This window comes from Leptidea sinapis, chromosome Z (genome assembly GCF_905404315.1).
Source record: "Leptidea sinapis chromosome Z, ilLepSina1.1, whole genome shotgun sequence".
In the NCBI taxonomy this organism is placed as follows: Eukaryota; Metazoa; Arthropoda; class Insecta; order Lepidoptera; family Pieridae; genus Leptidea; species Leptidea sinapis.
Window position 1 is genome coordinate 16,610,389 of NC_066312.1, and position 17,967 is coordinate 16,628,355.

General features: G+C 34.1%; 1 long non-coding RNA gene across 1 annotated transcript; it reads right to left on the bottom strand.

Annotated features, from left to right (window-relative positions):
• Positions 1–8,387: 8,387 nt before the first annotated feature.
• On the bottom strand, positions 8,388–17,290 carry LOC126978745 (uncharacterized). Its single transcript, XR_007732692.1, has 6 exons — positions 17,148–17,290; positions 14,776–14,973; positions 11,408–11,521; positions 10,788–10,880; positions 9,922–10,056; positions 8,388–8,639 (listed from the first exon to the last, which is right to left on the bottom strand). It is a non-coding gene; the product is annotated as an uncharacterized LOC126978745 (long non-coding RNA).
• Between the last annotated feature and the right edge of the window lie 677 nt (positions 17,291–17,967).

Genomic DNA, 17,967 nt, shown 5'->3' on the forward strand with positions numbered 1-17,967 from the left:
CGAAATCAGTCTGCCAGGGAACATCTGTTTCACAACCACCATGGAGTCATTTGATGTGTGACAGGTAGCTCCGTCTTGTTGAAACCAAGTCCTAGAATTCACTATTCTTGAATTTTCAAGCTCTGGAGCCAAAAAACCTTCCAACATCGCAACATGGCGTTCGGTATTAACAGTGACGTTTTGCCCCCGCGCATTTTCAAAGAAAAACGGTCCAATTATTCCTCTACCAGAGATTGCTGCCCATACTGTCACTTTAGGACTATGCAGTGGTTTCTGGTGCTTGAGTTTGGGATTCTCACTGTTCCAGTAACGACAATTTTGACGGTTTACGAACCCATTGATATGGAAGTGGGCCTCATCTGAGAAAAGGATATTGTCAAAATTGGAAAATGCAAGCAAATGCGAGCCTTGCTCCGAAGTCAAGACTCTTTCAATTCTTGTGTTAACTGCAGCTTGTAAGGATGCAGTTTAAGATCCAAGTTAAAAATTCGTTGCAAACTTCGTCTCGATAAGTGTAAGACAGACGATCTCTTGCGAGTAGACATTTGTGGATCTCCTCGTACAGACTGCATAACTCTCTTAATATTGTCGTCGGTCCTAGATGTTCTTGGACGACCTTTTGCTTGTGGTTTAAACGTTGAACCAGTCTCTTCAAAACGCTGTACCCATATTTTAATTAAATTAGCACTCGGAGCTTCACTAATTTGCCGTAGTCCATATTCAGAACAATATAAACGCCTAGTAACGATGTATGAACGAGAGTTCTCGTAAAATGCGCGCGCGTAAAATGCGCGACGCTTCCCGTCGAAGTGACTCATAGTGACTAAAACTCCATTAGCCCGCCTACCCAACGATGCAGACTCCCCCCGCCCGCGCACTTTCTACCCCGCGATAAAAGATGATGCAATATGCACGTTCTATTGCGCCACCCTGTACTAAGCTGTTATTATATGGCTTAACACCGACTTCAAACCTATCTATCGGTAGTATTTTATTAATATTAAAGGTAATTAGGTTTGCTTAGCTGGTGTTTTAAATTAAATATTTATTAAGTTATTTTTTACTTTTCAGTTTTTGAAGTCAGTTTTTTTAACCTAGTTTTATTTTTTTATTTTTTTGTGTCTGTTATAGGTTGTTTTGTAAACAACAGTAGGATTTTTCCAGATAATATCAGGTGTACTATAAGATTTCATAGCTTCTTATGGTCATATATTGATATTAAATTTTTTAAAGCTATTATGGCTTAATAACTTGATAAAGAATACGAAATATATTATTTGACATAAGATCGCTTCGATCCTATTCTCGTTTTGTTACGAGAATAGGCCTACTGTTCAATAATAATTCAAAACATGGCATGGCCTTTGACGATGGCATCATGGCTCTGCCTTTGCCTTTTCTTTTAAGGCCACGGGAAGAAGAAAAAAACAATAGGCAATTCTGAACGTAGTGTTTAGATCAGCGTTGCCAGATGTACCGCTTTTCCGTTTTGTTCACCGCCTTTCTTGATAATGGATCCACCTTCCGCTTTTAACTGACGCGGTTCCGCTTTTTTGAGACTAGTTAGTTCCATGTCATGTTCAACTTTGAACAAGTTGAAAATTTACTCGATTGAATGAATACTTCCAGTCTGAAAAGACTGTTGTAACAGTAGTACACGAAAAAATGGTGACTTATGGAATGAATGGTGAAAGACGAAATTGGTGAACGGCTGTCCACAAATCTTCCTAACTTCGCGCTCATAGCTCTGTCAGTTCCTATTTCAAATGCAGATTTTGAGAGGAAATTCAATAAAATATAATGTTTAAGCAAGAAGTTCCGCTTTTTTAAAGTACCGCTACCGCATTTTCAACTTTCGTATCTGGCAGCACTGGTTTAAATTCTCTTTGGGTAATTAAAATTTCAAATATTATTTGGCTACTAAGGAAATTTTAAAATATTTCTTTTTTTCTAGTCATGAAAACAATCCTTTTACAATATTTAACGCTTTAAGAGAGAAATGAGTGTGTATTTTGAGAATGTATTTATGAGTCTGAGGAGAATTGGCACAAGATAAGTAAACACAAGCATGATAGCCCTTTTTTTGTTGTAGCACCTACTAACCCCTTCCCTCTTTAAATGAATTGTATTTCTATATAAAATTTCATGTTCTATTGTATTTCTATATAAAATTTACTACCTGTTGGAATTCTAAAAGTTTAAACATTTTTTCAAGGTGTGGAGTGACTACAATATTTATTGCAAAAATAAATGTGCTGAAATCAAAGGGGCAGTTAACAGCACTTTTGAAGGGCAGCACTGCCAAGTTTAATTAACTGACTTGAAAGCAGTGTGATACAGATAATTAATAATAATAATAATATAATAATATTGACACACTTTTTACACAAATTATCTTGCCCCAAGTTAAGCATATATAGCCTGTGTTATGGGTTACAAGACAATGATATATTTAATACAATATACTTACTAAAACATATATAAATTCATATAAACATACATAAATACATTTAAACATCCATAACTCGGAAACAAACATCAATATTCATCATATAAATGCTTGCACCTACCGGGATTCGAACCCGGGACCTCTAGCATAGTAGGTAGGATCGCTAACCACTCGGCTATACAGGTCGTCATAATTGCTGTTGTAAATGGAATAAAATGTTAGGTTAAGCTAATTTTTATTTATTTTGCATTTATTAATGTTTGCTGTTTTAGATATATAATAAAAGTTATGTATGAAGTGCATTTATTTTATCGACACATTACATAATGTGCTTCTCCTATCTAAATTTTCGCCAATATTACTCTTTTTGTAAATAATGGAATTGATGTCAACAGCAAGGCTTTCTGAAAATATCGGAAACACCTGCAAATATTCAATATTGACTGTGGTTTTAAAATTATTCACAATGACTAATTATTAATGTCTATTTCTAGCACTAAACTAATAACCAGACTTGCTCATTATTTCAATGTAACTGCATTTAATGTTGGCTAAACAATATTCCCGTTGAATACCCTATTCCAGTAGGTTGATTTTATATTTTGTCTTTTGGATGGAGCGATAGAGGAATATGAAAATTTCATATCACTTTTGTCCATAGGATTTATTTTCTTTCTAAGATTAGCTCTACATGTGTTTTATATACAATAATATATACAAAAAAATATGCAGGTACTTAATAAATCAAAAATAAAACAGGTAGGTCCACTTACCTACCTTTTTGCATTTGAAAACCTCAGTTTATTGTTCAAATCACTTAATCATATAATATCTATTTTCACCAACAAATTTTGAATGAATAAAGTATTGACAGTGCCCGATGGCCAGCCTACGGAATTTATATTTATGTACTTCAAAACAAAGTTCGTGTTCGCAATTCTTGTTAGTGTGACTTTTACCTAGTTTACATTACGAAAGCACTCTAAAATCCTAATGCTAGCAAAAAAATAGTTCTTTGTACGCACGATGGTGGCGCAGTACCATATCAACTACAACAATTATTTTAAAGTTATTTATAGGGGTATATCGGCGTAGATAGTTGCAAGGACTTTTACAGGTCAAGCGCAACGAACAATCTGCGTACATCGCGGTGCGCGCAGTGTCATAATAATTATTATCAATGCATCCTTATTCTAAGAATGCATCCTATAATGCCTGTGCCACAAAGAGCAAATTAAAACTTATTATTTTGACTTAAAGAATGCTCGTTGAATGAGTAGGTACCCACGTTCAAGTAAACAATTCATACATGACTTTTGCCCTTTGTAGGCCTGCCGCGCCGTAATGACTACTTAGGACAGAATATTAGGTATAATAGTAAGCTTTGAAAGGGCTTGAACTGTACCTATGTGTAAGGTTTGGCCTGAGACAGCCAGCTTCTTGCTTTGGTTGCTCCGGACACTCGCGAGCCATTTGTATGTCGCTTTGTGTTATTGTGCGTGCATTGCTGAAAATAGAGGTGAACTGTCGACCTTAATTTTTTTCCACGTTTTCACAGTTTATGTAGATGTATAAAGATTTAAGTTAAGTGCGAGTCGATTCCGCAGGCCGTAGAGTCCTAATTTACACCACATAGAATTGATATCTCGAAATAAAAATTAGTGTTCATTGAAATTTATATTTTTTTTATATATATTAAACTAGCTGACCCAACAGACGTTGTTCTGTTCATAATAAAAAAAACTTGCGGGTGGATTTGAGTAAAATCCGTTCTTAGCTGACCTCTACTCGGTGAAAAGCATATTCCTACCAAATTTCAAGTCTTTAACTCTAATGGTTCAAGATGAGTGACTATAGTCCCAAAGTTATGGGACATGAAGGGAAAGTACCTTAAATATCGAAGATAGGCTATTTTACTGAAAGAAGACTTTATATTATTTTTAAAAGTTAGTACTTCTGCATTCAAAGATTTTCTAAAAATAACATGCCTCGTCTGGGAATCGAACCGACTGAAATGTAAAAGAAAAACAACCCTACTTTTATGATGCTAATCGAAAGAATGGCCAAAAACTAATAACTCTTCTTAAGTAACATAGTATTTTAAAAGAAATTAGTCAATTAAGTGGGTATTATTTGTAAATTAATTAATTAAATTCTCAAAATGTGATATCTCTTGTCTTACGCAAATCGCCAATCTTTTAATGAGTCCGCTGCCTGTTGATTTTCTTATCATTTTATGGTGAATACTCGATATGATATGGCACAATTCTGTATGTAACTCGCCCACGTTCTCATATCGCTTTTTGTATAGCATATCTTTCACGTATCCCCAAAAGAAGAAATCTAATGGTTTAAGGTCCGGGGATCTGGCCGGCCATCTAATCGGTCTATTCGTACCAATCCAAGTAGGAAAAAATTCATTCTACGTTGTTCCTTTCTTTTAAAATACTATGTTACTTAAGAAGAGTTATTAGTTTTTGGCCATTCTTTCGATTGGCATCATAAAAGTAGGGGTATTTTTTTTACATTTCAGTCGGTTCGATTCCCAGACGAGACAAGTAATTTTTAGAAAATCTTTGAATGCAGAATGTACTAACTTTTAAAAATAACATGAAGTCTTCTTTCAGTAAAATAGCCTATCTTCGATATTTAAGGTACTTTCCCTTCATGTACCATAACTTTGGGACATCCTGTATACGTGGAAATCTCTTATATATATATACATATATAGATTTAAAATTATTCATTCAACTTTCTCCACGTGAACATATTCTATTCCCGTGGAAATTACTTACCTATCTAACGAAATATTTTGTTCGTTAAATAATTTCCAACTTTGAAAATGGGCAATCACATTTTAAAAAATAACAATATCTGACTGGTGTTTTGATAGCATAACATACATAACATTTTTTAGGTACGAGTTAATCATAATTTTATTTAGATATTTTCAATTGAGATGGAATCAGTTCAACACAATAACTAATACCTATACTTGAATTGAGATTTTTTTTTTGTAATAGACAAAAACCTAGGTAATATAAGCTAATCACTAGCCCCCTTATTCATAATAGTCTGCTAACTTAAAGCATTGCTAATTCTCACTCTGTCTTCTATTGACCTAAGTCAGAATGAGAAATAACACTCCTTAGCGGCTAATTTAAGTTAGCGGACCATTATGAATAAGGGGGTAGAGATATACGGCTGAAATTGTTATAACCTAACAACGTCAGCAGTCGCAATAAATAACGTTTCAATATACGGCGCATCAGGCCTTATCTACTCCTGACGGAGACTCACATATCTCGACCGAGCGGCACAGCATACAGATAAAAGTTGAGCATGCGTTATAAAGGACATAATTTGCTGTCCCTGTCTCGGCATTTACAAAAAATAGGTACAGCATGTCGTATCTCTGGTAGCGCGTAGATTTCGAGGACCATGTAAGCAAGCACAGGTGTGTTTAAAGGATTGTTTCATGGACGACGTTCAATTCTACAAAAAGCACCAGCCACCAAACCAGCAAAGCAAACAACACAAGTCTCGGAAATATTTCCGAAGTTATGGAAGTCAGCTCTTATTCATCCAATCCTTAAAAGGTGACAACTCGGACCTCGCAAACTACAGACTTATAATTAAAAAGACCCCCAGATCTTGGTATAGAATGAACTTCTTTACGTGGTGTTTTCTATTTCTCATGGCCATATTTGCTTCTCAACACTTGTGTGGCTACTCTGGCTAGCAAGAGATAAGTGGCGGCGAAGACCACTAACCATCTGGTATATTAGTAGGTAGATTTGTTCTCCTAATCCCATTTCGTTCTGTTTTTGACTTTTTTGGTACACGATCCTAAACAAGTGTAAGAATAAAGATCAAGTACGAGAAATCAGACAAAGCATTTATTCAATGACTAGCTGACCTGGCAAACGTTGTTTTGCCATATAAAATATAAATTATATATGTAAACCTTCCTTGAGCTTCAACGAATCTATTACAAAAGATTTCATTGAGATCGGTTGAATAGTTTAGGAGTTATTAGGGAACATACAAACATACATCCTCTTTTATATATATATAGATTAACAAACAGTATGGAAGGTGCTAGTGATAACATCGGAATCCGACACCGCGTTACGTTGTATAAACAGAAGGCAACAACTGTTTATTTATAATTTAAATAGTTCTCGAAATTATTATTAGCATGAATAAGAATCGAATGTATAGAGAATTGTCTATTAGCTTGTTTTGACTTCACCTGGGTTAATTACCCGTGTGTTTTTTTATATTTTATAGCAACGGTCAGTGTGAAAACTCAAGAGGCAGGCAACTTTAGCTGATTTACATTTCATACGTTTTACTTATCGGAGGCGCCTTCACACAGGAAAACGTCAAAATGGGATTCACTGTAAATAGCAACTTATACTGTTGCATACCAGTGGAGTAAGTGATGATTTTAACACAGGTGCAGGAGCTGGTATTCAACATTAACGCTGACGGCAATGTAATCGCTGTCGTTTCGCATTACGATACGTCACATACTACACTACTTTTACCAGTGCTTCCATCCATTCAATCAGCGAACAGTGCTTCTTTGCACAGTACGCCGATTGGATGGGTACAAGCACGGAACATAAAACTGTTCCGGGGTACAAGAGCGGCGTGTTTTTCTGGTGCCAATCAGTAATGTGCAATCACTATTTGTGCTTCAGTTTGTACATCTAATGACTCATTGCGATGCCGCTAATAATTTTGGGTTTCTTAAGAATCATTAGCACTACTACATTGGCATGAGCAGGGCAGGGGGCGTCCGTTCACCGCATCCAGACGCTACGATGATATACTATACGCTGGTCGCTTCGCTTTAAAGTAGCTTCGCAATCTGCAGGTAATTCATTACCATATAAAAATATTGCGTAAGTACCAAGCTAATTAGACGACATATTTAAATAGCCACTGACCATACTCTTTTTGAAGTGAAAATTCGTTAGGCACGCTGAGCTCATTTTTTGTAGGTATTGGATGAGACTGAATTGCTATGCTCGGCTATGTAACGTTCGTGTCGGTAGTCGGCTAAAATTGTATGAGGGAGACTCGCTCGGTGACCATTGCTGTATTTCGTATTACTATTGTCAACTTAATGAAGTTAGTTATACTAACTCGCAGTTACAGTTTTATAACTAAGTTCACACGTTCTAAGCCATATCCCCCAAATGAAAAGGGATGCCAATATTAAATACCTAATAGTCTGAAATCCATCACGGACGTTGAGCGTTTTTATCTCCGCGGAACCTTACCTATTTGGAACAGGGGCGGAACCTTGCCACACTTGGTTGACTTTTGATTGGTGAATGTTGAAGTATATGCCCTGGAGTTGACTTGATCTTAGTGAAGATTCTAGAATGGTGGCCTGTCCCCATGTTAACGCCCAGCGATTATAATATGATTGAATGCCAAGTATTTAAAAATACGGTGATGGATCGAACGCAGCGTCTAACCAGAGATTAGATACTTAAACGACTGTAAGTAGGTAGTTTCACGATCCGCTGGAGAACCGCAATAGACCCCGGCTCATAAAAAATGAATGCCAGCCGGCAACGCTCCTGTGATTCCTTCTAATATTGCAAGAAAATATGAGCGGCGATCATAACACCAGGTGACCCGTACGCTCGTTTGTCATCCTTTTACTTAAAAAAAATATAATAAAAATGCAATATTGATATAAATAACTAATATTTGCCCCAACTTCGTTAAGGCTTTATAGTAAAGGAAAAATTAACGCCTTGCTCTTTTATGTGTAACCAAACAACTATTACATGTAACGACATAATATATTTATTTAATTGCAATTTACGAAGCTCTCAATTTTTTTTTAATTAAATCAAGCTCATTCCACTCTCAATAAACTGAAAAATAACTTAAGTTATTTGTTTATTGTATAGTATAGCACAGCGGGGTAAGCAATTATATAGTCACATGTCTTATAAGTTTATGTTTACCGAAGATGAAATAAGCCGACACTTGATTCATAATTATTATTCTTCAAAATATTCCTACAATGTCATCGCAACATTTAGCCAATCATGAAAATAAGAAATTTGTATGATTACTAATGGGCTGCTCCTGAAAGCTCTTTCTCCCCACGAATAGAGGCCCAGAATTTTGAAATTGAATGCCACCAACGCACCATATTCTGAAAAAACTTAAGATTTAACAATTTATTATACACTAGCTGACCCGACAGACGTTGTTCTGTCAATAGAAAATAATGTACCTGAATATTTGGGAATAATGTAGTCATCGGAAATCATTGATTTTATAATATGTGGTAATAAATTGATAAGGATTAATATCGTATTTGTATTAACAGCTTGTACATTACCGCTATATAATTGCTAATTTTTAAAATATTAATATGGATATAGTATGTTATCCTTAAGAGATCGACATATGCCATCGCGGGCTTTTCTGTGGACCTATATATGTATAAGATACACAATTCCACTACATATATATTATTTTGTTGTTTCAAAGGGCTTAGACAGCGTGTTCGTTGAAAGCTCCCAGACGGCTTATATTTTTCCGACACCTCCAACAAATATCGTCAATGTATACAAAATATATATAAAAAAAACTAAACATCTATCATATACTAAAACCATCTTCGAGAATCACGCTATCAATTGGTGTAAACAGAATGGCAATCGATGCAGTAGTTTTTGAGTTTATCGCGAACAGAAACACGCGGCGGAGCACTTTGTTTTATTTTTTGTAGTGATGTCGTGTTTGTTATTTTTGTGCTTCCACAGAGTAGCAATGGAAACTTACGTATTAAATACTACATACCCACAATATCTAAAGATAAATTACAATAAGCCACAGCAGTAATCAAACAGTGTTAATTAAACTAATACAAAAGTGACTATCTACGCTACGATTTGTCCATTTTATTAATATTTTTTGGCAGCACACGCTCATGAAGTTTTGTATTGTTTATTACTTTGTCCATTTTTTACAACTCACGTGCATGAAGTTTAGTAGACAATTTCTTAAGAACGTTATTTTTTTTTAATTTGTAAACAAATAAAGAGAATTGAAATTAACCAATCTACCTTAACATTCTTCGTATTTCGAGTATTAAATTGTAAGAGGTGAACTCTATTAAATTAACTCTTAGGATATCGCCATCTGGATTTGTGGCGTTCCTCCACAGTGCGCTGTTCAAGGAACTTTCTTCCACGTACTACAAAGCTGTGGAATGCGCGCTTGTGCGGTGTTTCCGGGACAATACGACATGGGTACATTCAAAAAGCGCGTACACTCTTTTAAAGGGCCGGCAACGCTGTTGTGATTCCTCTGATGCTGCAATGTGGGCGGCGGTGATCACTTAACATCAGGTGACCCATACGCTCGTTTGTTCCCTCTTCCCTAAAAAAAAACTAGATGCAAGAAGATGAACTACTTAAAGAACTTACCCACGGACACGTGCTTCTCTCTTGGTTGTATGCAAAATTCATAGTTTCTCCGTTCTACTACATCTGCAGTCAAATTTTTGCATTTTTCCGTATCAAGCACAGTAGCGGAATAAACTTTTGTTTTGTAGTGTGCATCTGTCAATAACTATTATTACTATAAACCAAACCAGGGGTGCCATTATCATTATAACCATCATGCATAGCCCCAATAAAAAATTTGCGCGGCAGCCATCTTGGATTTCAAAAATGTTTCCAAATTCGTTCTCTGCAACCTCGAGAACCTCGGATACGATATTCACATTGTTAAAATCATAATTTGGCGTGGCTGTCATTTTGGATTTCAAAAATGAACCCAAATTCGTCCTTTGCACCCTCGAAACCTCGGATATGATATCCACATTGTTTGAAAAAATAATCTTGCGCGGCGGCCATCTTAGATTTAAGAATGATCCCAAATTCGTTCTCTTCTACCTTGAAAACCTTGGAAACTATATCCATATTGGTAAAATCATTACGCTGGTGATATGTGTAAGTAACAATTGCACAGCTTAAAGTAAGGTTATTTCATAGTCATATTGAACCTGTCGTTATGTACGACGCCTTCAATAATCAAGCAGTACACATAAGGTTAGAAATGAAACCATGTTTCACCGCGGTTATATGCCCAGATAAATCATAAGTAATCACGTAACATAAAGGAGTGGACCCGATTACCTTCGTCGAGCTACTTTTTCGTGTCGCTGGTGATAAGGGCGGATTCATAAAACTGACAATCAATCTTGATGAATGAAAAGGTATTTAAAGAAGAAGGAAGTTATATATGTTGTGTAGTGCGTAGTGTTGACAAATACTGTTTCTAGTTTTACCTCCATTTTGAAGACGGTACGTCCACGATATAATGCTGAAATTCTTCATTGCATCTGACATCCATAATTCTACGTCCATTGGAATATTTTGAACTGAAACAGGTCTATAACTATGTACACATAGTTCATTTTAGAACTGTATAAATTCCGATTATTTTTTTTATAATATGATGTACCAGTGGACTTTATGTTACTATAAAACAATATATATATTTATAAATATAATCATTTTTATCATAAATAATTAAATAAGCGTATTTAAAAATTATTTTTAAATTCACATAGCAATATACTTATTATTTGTATTTAAAACAGTGTCAATGTGGTAATTAAAAGGCAAAATTCTTCTTATGTCGCATATTTACCGATATTTTTTAAATTATAAAGGTGATCCTAGAAAGGACGTCAAAATGCTAAAATGTCGTTACATCTAGACACATAGCGGTGAAGCTAATATAAGGCGGATAATAAAAGTATTGTATAAAAATAAGTAATTCTACCATCAAGTAATTGTCCTCGTTTAAATCGGAGTATGCAAGTAACATATTATGAAGGTATTCCAGATAAATAATCGCAAAAAGAAAGTACATTCATAAGTAATATGTATAATCTACACTCACATATATATTCATTCAGGGTTATATTCTGATAATGTTCAAAAAGGCCTATATTGTTCTCCAATGTATCTCGGTTAAATTGTGTGTGAGCTATGCTTCTCCTTATTCCCGTCGTGTCTGGAAAGGGTATTATTTTAATTATCTATTATTGCTAATACAAGATTTCGGCCGACAAATGGGTACCACAGCGATATATTTTTCTGGCGCCAAGTAGTAGTGCACAAGCATTATAATTTTTTTGGTTTTAAGCACACTAATAGCCTAAACAGATGGTCGTATTTGGTACGGCCGGATCATCGGACGCTCCGGTGGGCGCCTTGCATCAATTGGTTTGGCCTCGTAATCGGTACAGTACGGACGGTAATAATAATATTATGGTCGTATTACTTATCATCAGATAATAAAAAATGCGGCCAAGTGCCAGTCGGACCCGCCCATGATTCCGCAGCAGCAAGGGTTCCGTAGCAGCAGGGTTCCGTAGCAGCAAGTAACATAAAAGTTACGTAGAAAGGAATGCTCTCGTCATTTATACGTATTATAAAAAAACTACTTACTTCATTTCGTTCAAATCAACTTTCGGTAGAAGTTTGCATGGTAATGTAAGTACTACGTATTTACGTAGTATATATTTTTTTAGTTTTATCATTCTCTTGCTTTTGAAGATACAGGGGGGGGGGGGGCACTATTCAGTTATGAATAAAAATGATATTAGAAACTTCAACCAATTTTGAAGACCTGTCCATAGATATCCCACACGTATATTTATAACGTAAACAAACACGTCTTTACAGTTTGATGAAAAAAAAATTATGAGTTTCAGTTCTAAGTATGGGAAACCCTCAAAATTTATTGCTTTTTTCTATTTTTGTGTGAAAATTTTAATGCGGTTCACAGTACATCTACTTACCAAGCTTTAGCGGTATAGGTCGTATAGTTTTGGGAAAAAGTGGACTGTGACATATATGGACAGACAGACAGACATGACCAATCTGTAAGTGTTCCGTTTGTTGCTATTTTGTCTACGGAACCCTAAAAATGCTCATAAATAAAAAAAGTTTTCAAAGTCTTTCACAATCTTTTTTGTCACTTAGTGTGTGAATGGGTGCGGTTGAAGAACACTATTTTTCAGTTACAAAATATGTAAATGACATTGATATGTTGATGATTTATATTTAGAAAAGGAGGTTTACTTTTTAATTTTTCTAGCGTTATCTCTGTCTCTTTCTCTCACACATACTCTCTATCTATCAGAAAGACCTGATAAGTGTTCAAAGATTCCCAAACATACATGACTCATTTCCATATATATATATATGGTAAACATGTATGGTGACTAGTCTGAAGCGTATAATTTGTAGAATTTGCTACGTAAATTTCAATTTGTGTTAAAATGTTATCGAAAAACGAACTTTCGCATGTTCCCTACTATTGCTCCATTCGTTGCAAAGTTTTGTCCCGAACGAACATTGTTTAACATTTCGATTTTCTAAATCTACTCTAATTCATTTACGTGGCGAACGAAAGTTTGAATGTAACAGCTGCTTGTTCGGAATTTTAACCTTAATTTGACGAAACCAAAGACCCAAATGATTTGAGTTTTCTTTAGTGTTAATTCCGCCAATATTTGTCTTTAAACAATTCGACACGTGTTTCGCCTCTACACAAGGCATCCTCAGGACGTGTTGTCTCGCCAAAATCTGCCACGAGACTAACGATACACTAAAGTTAACTCAAATCATTTGGATAATTATGGATTTCGACAAAGCCTACTTCAATAAATTTTCAGAAACCAAAGATGTTACCTTTAGACTTTCGTTCGTGTGGATTTGTTGCAAATTTGCTTGAAATGTTTTCAAGAATGCTTATAATCGAGGCTGCTCTACGTGAAGAACGTTTAGAACTTAGAAGGAACCGGCGCCGAATTAGTGAAATTACCGATATAGAGTTTGTAGGACACTGAAATAAATTATAGCTTGCTGTGTTTACATCTTATATATATATAAAATTCTCGTGTCACAATGTTCGTTCCCGTACTCCTCCGAAACGGCTTGACCGATTCTCATGAAATTTTGTGAGCACATTAAGTAGGTCTGAGAATCGGCCAACATCTATTTTTCATGCCCCTAAGTTGTTCACCCTTAAACTTTTTTTTTAATTTTTGGACGAAATTTTTTGTTTTTATTTTTTTATAATGTGGCATTAAAAAATACACACAACTTCAAATTTTCACCCATCTACGATCAACAGTTACTTTTGTATCGCGATTTTAATATCGGCAATACAACGTTTGCTGGGTCAGCTAGTAAGTTATATATAAGGGGTGGTATTAATATTAACGACTTAAAGTAAAGAAAAGAATTTAAAGAAAAAAATCTAAAGTACTAAGTAGGCATGAAACTTGGCACTCTTCAAATTAGTCGGATAAAATTATCATTTATTCCAATCGTTCGTTCCCGAATATTGTCTATGGTTCCGAACTTCGTCGATGTGTCCGAAAACAAAATAGAGTGATTACCGAAACTTTGTTTAAAATTCGTTCGTCTATGACATTTCGTTTAAGAGAAAAATAGTTTTCCGATTTTCTGCAAAACGTCTGGATGGAATATTATATAACCTAAGTACAACGTGTAAGAATTGTTACGGTTTTAAATTATTTAACGTTTTTTCATATGAAAGTATAGATTTAGAAGATAATTTTATATTACTAATAGATAAACTTTTATGTATTATAATATAAATTATTATTAAACCGTATTAATTGTTATTACAAAAACATAAGATTTCATTATTTTTTTTCACTTTAACTTGAGAAAGACAAATGATAAGCTAAAACTGTCTAAATAATACAGTGGTGAATGCGTTGATTCCAACACGAGCTGCTAGTAGATACCTAATATTAGTAATACTATGTTCTAAGTATATTTTCTTTCTTTTTTTCTCGGTGGGCACAGTTTGGGAGCTTCAGGACGGGCAAAGACGTCGAGACAGACCCCGAAAACGATGGCGTGACGATCTGGATGCCTATAATAAGACCTGGTCGGAACTGGCACAGGACCGCAATAAATGGAATAGGGGAGGCTTTTGCCCAGCAGTGGGATCCGATTGGCTAATAAAAAATAAAAAAACATCGAAAGGTTAACATTCAATTGAAAATGTGTGAAGGTCACGAAATATATATATAAATAAATAATACTTAACTTTAAAAAAGTAATACCTACACAAGAACCAAAGGAAAAATTTCGCTACCATTACACGCGTTTTAATCCTTTAAAGAGTGTTTTATTTAAATAAACGTGTAACACTCGCGTTAATCAAAGAAAATACTAGTTTGTATAGATATTAAAAATAATTTGTCTAAATGGATTTCTTACAGATAGTTTCACCATAGTACTGTATTCTCCATTTTGGCAGCATTTCTACTAATTCTGGATCTGTTCGAATGATAACACAATGAGCCGGCGCCGCTGACCAGGAACGTCTCAGTAGCAGGACATTGCATGCCAGCTGAGCCGGTGTGACATTAACAAATGCTGCCCCAAGTGAACTGTATTGCATCACATTTTCTGAAACTAGCAAAAAACGTTTAAGGGTGGGGCCGGAGCCAACGTCCTTGATGAATTGCATGGAGCTAGGTTACCTCTGTCGAGAAGCATTTTTAATTTATTACAAACATAATACAATTTTCTCTACAAAAATAACAAAACTATGTCATGATAAATAGTATTGGTGAACAGTTAATAATTTTTCATACAATTTTTATGTAGACTAAATGACATGGTAAAAAAAGTTATGGCTCCAACTGTAAAAGTTAGGGGTATTTTAGAGATTATTTTTCGCACGGTATATTAAAGATAGAATTGTAAAGAAAAAATGAATTTTCGTCTCATATTTTGTAGACAAATAATTATTTTATTGAAAAATAAAAGTTTTATATAAACCGTTAAGAAATGTTTTCAATTATGCGCTATTTCAGAGATTTCTTGGGATAGTTGCCTTAAGATGAATCTCTAAAATTATATTATTATTATACTTGGAAATTGTAAAAATACAGCAAACATACCGGGGTAGTATAGAAAATAATATAGTGATGTGACGGGAGCCGATTTTTACTACATTTATTCGAGTGAAAATAAATTTGTCCTTTTTACTAGGCAACTTATTGAATCGTTTTTCGTTATTTTATTCTTGTTTGTTGATTAATGACATGTAAAGGGGAAATAATAATTCGTAGTTTATTTGATATTACCAAATATTATAATTTAATAAAGGTATTTAAAAATTCTCAAACTAAAATGATCGAATCTCAGCTCGGATAATAAATTAATACTCGAGTTGGAAGGAATGTAAGTAGTTTAGTCGAGTGACTCGGAAACTCGAGAGTTCAGTTCAATTCCAGTGGTGACAGGGTTTTGTTTCCACCTCTTTGTCGGTTGAAAATAGTAGTTCTAAAATTATTACCCGGAAAAATATAATAAAAAACGAAAAGATAAAAAAATAATAGTAGGTCCCAAAACAGGTACCTACTTTATTTCTTAAGAGAATATTTTTTACTTAAGGGCTTTATTTATACACTTTTATTTTTAAGGAGAGCCTCACAGCTGTTTCGCAATAAATTGAAAGTACAAAATACCATTAGCTCAGCTTTAATTAATTTTAGACTGGCTCACCTCGTCATTTGTTAGTTCATTACAGAATATATACGCGGATATATATATTTATGTATAGGCGGAAATTGCCGGAATTGAGAGAAGAAATTATATTATTTTTAAAATAATTGTGAACTTATAGGTATTTTTCAACTGTAGTAGTATCTGTCACCACTATTATTTATTTTAGAAATTTTCAATTTCAATTTTTTACCATGGCTTTTGTGGGAAAAACAACACTAACACAAAATAACTACTAATAATATTATAAATTAAGTTTAAAAAGTAATTGTACCAAAACTCGACTTGACGAAATTGTCAATGTCAATGTGAATTGCACATTTTGAAACAAATACTATTACTTTCAGTTTGATGTCATTGAAATATAGTAGTTTCACCTGCTATATATTTTTTCAGAAATATATTTGTTGGCCGATAAACAATAGGATACTATAATATTATATAGTAGGGTTGGCAACTCAAGGCGTAGTATATTTACTCGAGTGGCTCGAGTCACATCTCTACTCTGTTGTTTGTGGTTTATTAAATCGCTGATTCTTTCTGGCTATCGATTTTACAGATTGAATGACCTAGATGAAATAAAACCTGTATTCTAAACTATCTAGAATATTTAAAGCAGCCCTAAGACTTCAACTTTAACTTGGAGTATTTAAAAAGATATACTTACCCAAAATATGTACATACCTAGAATAAGTTCTTGAGATACATGCATTAGAAATATTTTCATGGTGCCTACATTGTTATAACTATCCAATGTTGGTTATTACGATGTCGGTCTACATATTGTATACTCGTGTCGTCCATTTTCCTCATTACCTTTTGCTTACATAATTATATGATGTTGTACAAAATCCATGAAGCTAGTTTTACAGATCTACATATTATCCCGATACAACTTATAAAATTATCAACATGTTAAATTTCGAATCGACCGTACGACAACAAGGTATTAGAAAACCTCATGTAAAAATGAATGTTTTGATAACTATTTAAAGGCTTCGATTAAAAATGCCAAGAAATTTATGCCGCACGCTTTTTTTATAATACCATAATTATGGCCAAAAAAATTTACTTACGAACTCCATATTTCAACGCAGTCCGTCGACTATCTAATGCAGTATTGAATGAGTGTCGTACGATATACAAATGCACTAAGAAGGTAATAAATAAGGTAAAAAACACAACAAAAATTAAAATCAAATGAAAAAATAGACATTTTTCTCCTCTTGTAAATTTTGGGTACGAGTTTTGCTCTTTATTCATAGTTTGCGACGTCTGAGCTTCATAGATTTTATAATACGAGTACATATTATTTATTAATAAAAGCGCCAAAGAGATTTATTTTATTCAAGGCATGTGTATGTAAGATGTGGTATATGGTTGTAACTCGTCAATCAGGTTTAAAAATTATATATTCAAAGGGAGTTGTAAATAAAACACCATTTCTTTTTTTATTTTTTATTTCACAACATCTAGTTATACATGAAATACAAAGATGACAATAGATAATGTAATCATAGATTAAAAGCCGAAAGTCGGTTAAAATGTAGAATGGAATAATGTTGAATGATATTATTTCTAATTATTAATAAAAATTACAAAATTTAAAACAGTTACAAAATAATAGACAGATTTTGATTGCTATCCAATATTTGATATAAGTACTAGTTTCACTAGAGACAATAAAGAATAAAAATATAAAACATTTAACATCGATAATAAACAATTAGCTCTTTACAAAGTAATATTTTGTAGAGCACATCGATTTACAACAAGAAGTTCACAACTACTTCTAGCAAGTAGTATAGCGAGACAGTTATAGAATAGCAATAGCTTTATTTGCGCATTCTAATTAGTCGAATTCGTCTTCTTCTTCGGCATCCATTAAGTTAAAGT